Source organism: Lissotriton helveticus, chromosome 6, assembly GCF_964261635.1.
Source record: "Lissotriton helveticus chromosome 6, aLisHel1.1, whole genome shotgun sequence".
Classification (NCBI taxonomy): Eukaryota; Metazoa; Chordata; class Amphibia; order Caudata; family Salamandridae; genus Lissotriton; species Lissotriton helveticus.
In genome coordinates this window covers 366,487,162-366,495,250 of record NC_136067.1, presented here as the reverse complement: position 1 = coordinate 366,495,250, position 8,089 = coordinate 366,487,162, and the positions used below count along the sequence as shown (strand labels likewise).

At 53.1% G+C, this 8,089-nt stretch overlaps 6 non-coding genes across 6 annotated transcripts; all 6 read right to left on the bottom strand.

Annotated features, from left to right (window-relative positions):
* Positions 1 to 996: 996 nt before the first annotated feature.
* On the bottom strand, positions 997 to 1,187 carry LOC144765738 (U2 spliceosomal RNA). Its single transcript, XR_013597605.1, has one exon. It is a non-coding gene; the product is annotated as a U2 spliceosomal RNA (small nuclear RNA).
* A 1,013-nt stretch (positions 1,188 to 2,200) lies between these two features.
* LOC144765737 (U2 spliceosomal RNA) lies at positions 2,201 to 2,391 on the bottom strand. Its single transcript, XR_013597604.1, has one exon. It is a non-coding gene; the product is annotated as a U2 spliceosomal RNA (small nuclear RNA).
* A 1,017-nt stretch (positions 2,392 to 3,408) lies between these two features.
* Positions 3,409 to 3,599, bottom strand: LOC144765736 (U2 spliceosomal RNA). Its single transcript, XR_013597603.1, has one exon. It is a non-coding gene; the product is annotated as a U2 spliceosomal RNA (small nuclear RNA).
* A 1,025-nt stretch (positions 3,600 to 4,624) lies between these two features.
* LOC144765735 (U2 spliceosomal RNA) lies at positions 4,625 to 4,815 on the bottom strand. The gene has a single exon (XR_013597602.1). It is a non-coding gene; the product is annotated as a U2 spliceosomal RNA (small nuclear RNA).
* Positions 4,816 to 5,832: 1,017 nt separating this feature from the next.
* Positions 5,833 to 6,023, bottom strand: LOC144765734 (U2 spliceosomal RNA). Its single transcript, XR_013597601.1, has one exon. It is a non-coding gene; the product is annotated as a U2 spliceosomal RNA (small nuclear RNA).
* Positions 6,024 to 7,031: 1,008 nt separating this feature from the next.
* On the bottom strand, positions 7,032 to 7,222 carry LOC144765732 (U2 spliceosomal RNA). The gene has a single exon (XR_013597600.1). It is a non-coding gene; the product is annotated as a U2 spliceosomal RNA (small nuclear RNA).
* Between the last annotated feature and the right edge of the window lie 867 nt (positions 7,223 to 8,089).

Here is an 8,089-nt window from a genome sequence, read left to right as displayed (position 1 = left end):
AACGCCTCCCGAAGCAATCTACCTGGCTCACCCGGACTTGGGTCTTCCCTCGCACCGTCGCTGGCCGCCTTTCCGCCTCTTTTTCCGACTCCCAGCAAGGGCTCAGTATGTCTGGGTGGAAAGGAGGCCCCGGCCTCAGGCCTTCTCCCGGCTCCCAGAGTCCTCCTCGGCTGTCGCCTCATCAGGCGTCACTTAGCATACCCACGTTGTCCTCTTTCTAGAATTTGCATGCCCCGCCCCTTCCTGCGCACTGCTTCCAGACGGCTGGCCAGAAAGCCTGGCAGCCAGGGGATGCTGGGAATCAGCCCAGGATGCCCTGGACAGCTCCCTGACCGGATATGGCCGGCCCCTCACCCTCGCTTGCCGGGGACACTGCTCCCCTGCAGCCTAAGGCCTATAGATAAGGCTTGGCCGTTCGTGGCCGTTCGGGGACGGGCGGGGCGGGCAGAGAAGGAAAAGGACTCTGTATTTTTCTTCTTGCTCAGAGAAGCCAAGGGCAGTGTCCACTTCTCTGCCAGCCTGCATGCCAGCCAGCCTGCCTGCCTGCCTCCCTGCCTCCCTCCCTCCCTCCACTTCCTCCCTCCCTCCCTCCCTCCCTCCCTCCCTCCCACTGACTTGCTGGGAACCTTCTTCCATTCGTTCCCCAGTGAAATGGATCCAAAATCACTGAAAGTCTGCTGCTGGAAAAACAATCTTTTTCCGACGTTTGTTTCTTTTCAAAGTGCAGCGTCTGGATGGAGAAGGGGAGAAAAAAAGAAATAATTTTTTATTTGTATTTTTTTTCGTAAACCCGAAAAATTAATAAATAAATAAATAAATAACGCACGGCCCGGGTGCGGCAAATAAGTCAAATAAATACATGAATATGGCAAGACACGGTGACCAGTTTGCTTTTATTCACACGCAAACACAATAGCGCCACTTTACAGGGTTTGGTAGTGGAGCGCTACTCTCGTTTTCTCGTCTATTTTTCAACAGCATTGTTTTCCCCGGGTGGGGAAGTGCACCATTCCTGGAGGTACTGCAATACCAGGTTGATGCGTGGAGTGGACAGAGCAAGCTCCTATTCCATCTCCCTGTTCCAAAAATCAATTTAATATATGGTCCCCAGATAGAGGACGTATCAGATATTAAACTGATAAGAACAGATACTACACTTGATCTTAGCCAAAAGGCCGAGAAGCGATAACCCGGGCCCATTCAGAATCAACGCCTCCCGAAGCAATCTACCTGGCTCACCCGGACTTGGGTCTTCCCTCGCACCGTCGCTGGCCGCCTTTCCGCCTCTTTTTCCGACTCCCAGCAAGGGCTCAGTATGTCTGGGTGGAAAGGAGGCCCCGGCCTCAGGCCTTCTCCCGGCTCCCAGAGTCCTCCTCGGCTGTCGCCTCATCAGGCGTCACTTAGCATACCCACGTTGTCCTCTTTCTAGAATTTGCATGCCCCGCCCCTTCCTGCGCACTGCTTCCAGACGGCTGGCCAGAAAGCCTGGCAGCCAGGGGATGCTGGGAATCAGCCCAGGATGCCCTGGACAGCTCCCTGACCGGATATGGCCGGCCCCTCACCCTCGCTTGCCGGGGACACTGCTCCCCTGCAGCCTAAGGCCTATAGATAAGGCTTGGCCGTTCGTGGCCGTTCGGGGACGGGCGGGGCGGGCAGAGAAGGAAAAGGACTCTGTATTTTTCTTCTTGCTCAGAGAAGCCAAGGGCAGTGTCCACTTCTCTGCCAGCCTGCATGCCAGCCAGCCTGCCTGCCTGCCTCCCTGCCTCCCTCCCTCCCTCCACTCCCTCCCTCCCTCCCTCCCTCCCTCCCTCCCACTGACTTGCTGGGAACCTTCTTCCATTCGTTCCCCAGTGAAATGGATCCAAAATCACTGAAAGTCTGCTGCTGGAAAAACAATCTTTTTCCGACGTTTGTTTCTTTTCAAAGTGCAGCGTCTGGATGGAGAAGGGGAGAAAAAAAGAAATAATTTTTTATTTGTATTTTTTTTCGTAAACCCGAAAAATTAATAAATAAATAAATAAATAACGCACGGCCCGGGTGCGGCAAATAAGTCAAATAAATACATGAATATGGCAAGACACGGTGACCAGTTTGCTTTTATTCACACGCAAACACAATAGCGCCACTTTACAGGGTTTGGTAGTGGAGCGCTACTCTCGTTTTCTCGTCTATTTTTCAACAGCATTGTTTTCCCCGGGTGGGGAAGTGCACCATTCCTGGAGGTACTGCAATACCAGGTTGATGCGTGGAGTGGACAGAGCAAGCTCCTATTCCATCTCCCTGTTCCAAAAATCAATTTAATATATGGTCCCCAGATAGAGGACGTATCAGATATTAAACTGATAAGAACAGATACTACACTTGATCTTAGCCAAAAGGCCGAGAAGCGATAACCCGGGCCCATTCAGAATCAACGCCTCCCGAAGCAATCTACCTGGCTCACCCGGACTTGGGTCTTCCCTCGCACCGTCGCTGGCCGCCTTTCCGCCTCTTTTTCCGACTCCCAGCAAGGGCTCAGTATGTCTGGGTGGAAAGGAGGCCCCGGCCTCAGGCCTTCTCCCGGCTCCCAGAGTCCTCCTCGGCTGTCGCCTCATCAGGCGTCACTTAGCATACCCACGTTGTCCTCTTTCTAGAATTTGCATGCCCCGCCCCTTCCTGCGCACTGCTTCCAGACGGCTGGCCAGAAAGCCTGGCAGCCAGGGGATGCTGGGAATCAGCCCAGGATGCCCTGGACAGCTCCCTGACCGGATATGGCCGGCCCCTCACCCTCGCTTGCCGGGGACACTGCTCCCCTGCAGCCTAAGGCCTATAGATAAGGCTTGGCCGTTCGTGGCCGTTCGGGGACGGGCGGGGCGGGCAGAGAAGGAAAAGGACTCTGTATTTTTCTTCTTGCTCAGAGAAGCCAAGGGCAGTGTCCACTTCTCTGCCAGCCTGCATGCCAGCCAGCCTGCCTGCCTGCCTCCCTGCCTCCCTCCCTCCCTCCACTTCCTCCCTCCCTCCCTCCCTCCCTCCCTCCCTCCCACTGACTTGCTGGGAACCTTCTTCCATTCGTTCCCCAGTGAAATGGATCCAAAATCACTGAAAGTCTGCTGCTGGAAAAACAATCTTTTTCCGACGTTTGTTTCTTTTCAAAGTGCAGCGTCTGGATGGAGAAGGGGAGAAAAAAAGAAATAATTTTTTATTTGTATTTTTTTTCGTAAACCCGAAAAATTAATAAATAAATAAATAAATAACGCACGGCCCGGGTGCGGCAAATAAGTCAAATAAATACATGAATATGGCAAGACACGGTGACCAGTTTGCTTTTATTCACACGCAAACACAATAGCGCCACTTTACAGGGTTTGGTAGTGGAGCGCTACTCTCGTTTTCTCGTCTATTTTTCAACAGCATTGTTTTCCCCGGGTGGGGAAGTGCACCATTCCTGGAGGTACTGCAATACCAGGTTGATGCGTGGAGTGGACAGAGCAAGCTCCTATTCCATCTCCCTGTTCCAAAAATCAATTTAATATATGGTCCCCAGATAGAGGACGTATCAGATATTAAACTGATAAGAACAGATACTACACTTGATCTTAGCCAAAAGGCCGAGAAGCGATAACCCGGGCCCATTCAGAATCAACGCCTCCCGAAGCAATCTACCTGGCTCACCCGGACTTGGGTCTTCCCTCGCACCGTCGCTGGCCGCCTTTCCGCCTCTTTTTCCGACTCCCAGCAAGGGCTCAGTATGTCTGGGTGGAAAGGAGGCCCCGGCCTCAGGCCTTCTCCCGGCTCCCAGAGTCCTCCTCGGCTGTCGCCTCATCAGGCGTCACTTAGCATACCCACGTTGTCCTCTTTCTAGAATTTGCATGCCCCGCCCCTTCCTGCGCACTGCTTCCAGACGGCTGGCCAGAAAGCCTGGCAGCCAGGGGATGCTGGGAATCAGCCCAGGATGCCCTGGACAGCTCCCTGACCGGATATGGCCGGCCCCTCACCCTCGCTTGCCGGGGACACTGCTCCCCTGCAGCCTAAGGCCTATAGATAAGGCTTGGCCGTTCGTGGCCGTTCGGGGACGGGCGGGGCGGGCAGAGAAGGAAAAGGACTCTGTATTTTTCTTCTTGCTCAGAGAAGCCAAGGGCAGTGTCCACTTCTCTGCCAGCCTGCATGCCAGCCAGCCTGCCTGCCTGCCTCCCTGCCTCCCTCCCTCCCTCCACTTCCTCCCTCCCTCCCTCCCTCCCTCCCTCCCTCCCTCCCTCCCACTGACTTGCTGGGAACCTTCTTCCATTCGTTCCCCAGTGAAATGGATCCAAAATCACTGAAAGTCTGCTGCTGGAAAAACAATCTTTTTCCGACGTTTGTTTCTTTTCAAAGTGCAGCGTCTGGATGGAGAAGGGGAGAAAAAAAGAAATAATTTTTTATTTGTATTTTTTTTCGTAAACCCGAAAAATTAATAAATAAATAAATAAATAACGCACGGCCCGGGTGCGGCAAATAAGTCAAATAAATACATGAATATGGCAAGACACGGTGACCAGTTTGCTTTTATTCACACGCAAACACAATAGCGCCACTTTACAGGGTTTGGTAGTGGAGCGCTACTCTCGTTTTCTCGTCTATTTTTCAACAGCATTGTTTTCCCCGGGTGGGGAAGTGCACCATTCCTGGAGGTACTGCAATACCAGGTTGATGCGTGGAGTGGACAGAGCAAGCTCCTATTCCATCTCCCTGTTCCAAAAATCAATTTAATATATGGTCCCCAGATAGAGGACGTATCAGATATTAAACTGATAAGAACAGATACTACACTTGATCTTAGCCAAAAGGCCGAGAAGCGATAACCCGGGCCCATTCAGAATCAACGCCTCCCGAAGCAATCTACCTGGCTCACCCGGACTTGGGTCTTCCCTCGCACCGTCGCTGGCCGCCTTTCCGCCTCTTTTTCCGACTCCCAGCAAGGGCTCAGTATGTCTGGGTGGAAAGGAGGCCCCGGCCTCAGGCCTTCTCCCGGCTCCCAGAGTCCTCCTCGGCTGTCGCCTCATCAGGCGTCACTTAGCATACCCACGTTGTCCTCTTTCTAGAATTTGCATGCCCCGCCCCTTCCTGCGCACTGCTTCCAGACGGCTGGCCAGAAAGCCTGGCAGCCAGGGGATGCTGGGAATCAGCCCAGGATGCCCTGGACAGCTCCCTGACCGGATATGGCCGGCCCCTCACCCTCGCTTGCCGGGGACACTGCTCCCCTGCAGCCTAAGGCCTATAGATAAGGCTTGGCCGTTCGTGGCCGTTCGGGGACGGGCGGGGCGGGCAGAGAAGGAAAAGGACTCTGTATTTTTCTTCTTGCTCAGAGAAGCCAAGGGCAGTGTCCACTTCTCTGCCAGCCTGCATGCCAGCCAGCCTGCCTGCCTGCCTCCCTGCCTCCCTCCCTCCCTCCACTTCCTCCCTCCCTCCCTCCCTCCCTCCCTCCCTCCCACTGACTTGCTGGGAACCTTCTTCCATTCGTTCCCCAGTGAAATGGATCCAAAATCACTGAAAGTCTGCTGCTGGAAAAACAATCTTTTTCCGACGTTTGTTTCTTTTCAAAGTGCAGCGTCTGGATGGAGAAGGGGAGAAAAAAAGAAATAATTTTTTATTTGTATTTTTTTTCGTAAACCCGAAAAATTAATAAATAAATAAATAAATAACGCACGGCCCGGGTGCGGCAAATAAGTCAAATAAATACATGAATATGGCAAGACACGGTGACCAGTTTGCTTTTATTCACACGCAAACACAATAGCGCCACTTTACAGGGTTTGGTAGTGGAGCGCTACTCTCGTTTTCTCGTCTATTTTTCAACAGCATTGTTTTCCCCGGGTGGGGAAGTGCACCATTCCTGGAGGTACTGCAATACCAGGTTGATGCGTGGAGTGGACAGAGCAAGCTCCTATTCCATCTCCCTGTTCCAAAAATCAATTTAATATATGGTCCCCAGATAGAGGACGTATCAGATATTAAACTGATAAGAACAGATACTACACTTGATCTTAGCCAAAAGGCCGAGAAGCGATAACCCGGGCCCATTCAGAATCAACGCCTCCCGAAGCAATCTACCTGGCTCACCCGGACTTGGGTCTTCCCTCGCACCGTCGCTGGCCGCCTTTCCGCCTCTTTTTCCGACTCCCAGCAAGGGCTCAGTATGTCTGGGTGGAAAGGAGGCCCCGGCCTCAGGCCTTCTCCCGGCTCCCAGAGTCCTCCTCGGCTGTCGCCTCATCAGGCGTCACTTAGCATACCCACGTTGTCCTCTTTCTAGAATTTGCATGCCCCGCCCCTTCCTGCGCACTGCTTCCAGACGGCTGGCCAGAAAGCCTGGCAGCCAGGGGATGCTGGGAATCAGCCCAGGATGCCCTGGACAGCTCCCTGACCGGATATGGCCGGCCCCTCACCCTCGCTTGCCGGGGACACTGCTCCCCTGCAGCCTAAGGCCTATAGATAAGGCTTGGCCGTTCGTGGCCGTTCGGGGACGGGCGGGGCGGGCAGAGAAGGAAAAGGACTCTGTATTTTTCTTCTTGCTCAGAGAAGCCAAGGGCAGTGTCCACTTCTCTGCCAGCCTGCATGCCAGCCAGCCTGCCTGCCTGCCTCCCTGCCCTCCCTCCTCCCTCCCTCCCTCCCTCCCTCCCTCCCTCCCTCCCACTGACTTGCTGGGAACCTTCTTCCATTCGTTCCCCAGTGAAATGGATCCAAAATCACTGAAAGTCTGCTGCTGGAAAAACAATCTTTTTCCGACGTTTGTTTCTTTTCAAAGTGCAGCGTCTGGATGGAGAAGGGGAGAAAAAAAGAAATAATTTTTTATTTGTATTTTTTTTCGTAAACCCGAAAAATTAATAAATAAATAAATAAATAACGCACGGCCCGGGTGCGGCAAATAAGTCAAATAAATACATGAATATGGCAAGACACGGTGACCAGTTTGCTTTTATTCACACGCAAACACAATAGCGCCACTTTACAGGGTTTGGTAGTGGAGCGCTACTCTCGTTTTCTCGTCTATTTTTCAACAGCATTGTTTTCCCCGGGTGGGGAAGTGCACCATTCCTGGAGGTACTGCAATACCAGGTTGATGCGTGGAGTGGACAGAGCAAGCTCCTATTCCATCTCCCTGTTCCAAAAATCAATTTAATATATGGTCCCCAGATAGAGGACGTATCAGATATTAAACTGATAAGAACAGATACTACACTTGATCTTAGCCAAAAGGCCGAGAAGCGATAACCCGGGCCCATTCAGAATCAACGCCTCCCGAAGCAATCTACCTGGCTCACCCGGACTTGGGTCTTCCCTCGCACCGTCGCTGGCCGCCTTTCCGCCTCTTTTTCCGACTCCCAGCAAGGGCTCAGTATGTCTGGGTGGAAAGGAGGCCCCGGCCTCAGGCCTTCTCCCGGCTCCCAGAGTCCTCCTCGGCTGTCGCCTCATCAGGCGTCACTTAGCATACCCACGTTGTCCTCTTTCTAGAATTTGCATGCCCCGCCCCTTCCTGCGCACTGCTTCCAGACGGCTGGCCAGAAAGCCTGGCAGCCAGGGGATGCTGGGAATCAGCCCAGGATGCCCTGGACAGCTCCCTGACCGGATATGGCCGGCCCCTCACCCTCGCTTGCCGGGGACACTGCTCCCCTGCAGCCTAAGGCCTATAGATAAGGCTTGGCCGTTCGTGGCCGTTCGGGGACGGGCGGGGCGGGCAGAGAAGGAAAAGGACTCTGTATTTTTCTTCTTGCTCAGAGAAGCCAAGGGCAGTGTCCACTTCTCTGCCAGCCTGCATGCCAGCCAGCCTGCCTGCCTGCCTCCCTGCCTCCCTCCCTCCCTCCACTTCCTCCCTCCCTCCCTCCCTCCCTCCCTCCCTCCCACTGACTTGCTGGGAACCTTCTTCCATTCGTTCCCCAGTGAAATGGATCCAAAATCACTGAAAGTCTGCTGCTGGAAAAACAATCTTTTTCCGACGTTTGTTTCTTTTCAAAGTGCAGCGTCTGGATGGAGAAGGGGAGAAAAAAAGAAATAATTTTTTATTTGTATTTTTTTTCGTAAACCCGAAAAATTAATAAATAAATAAATAAATAACGCACGGCCCGGGTGCGGCAAATAA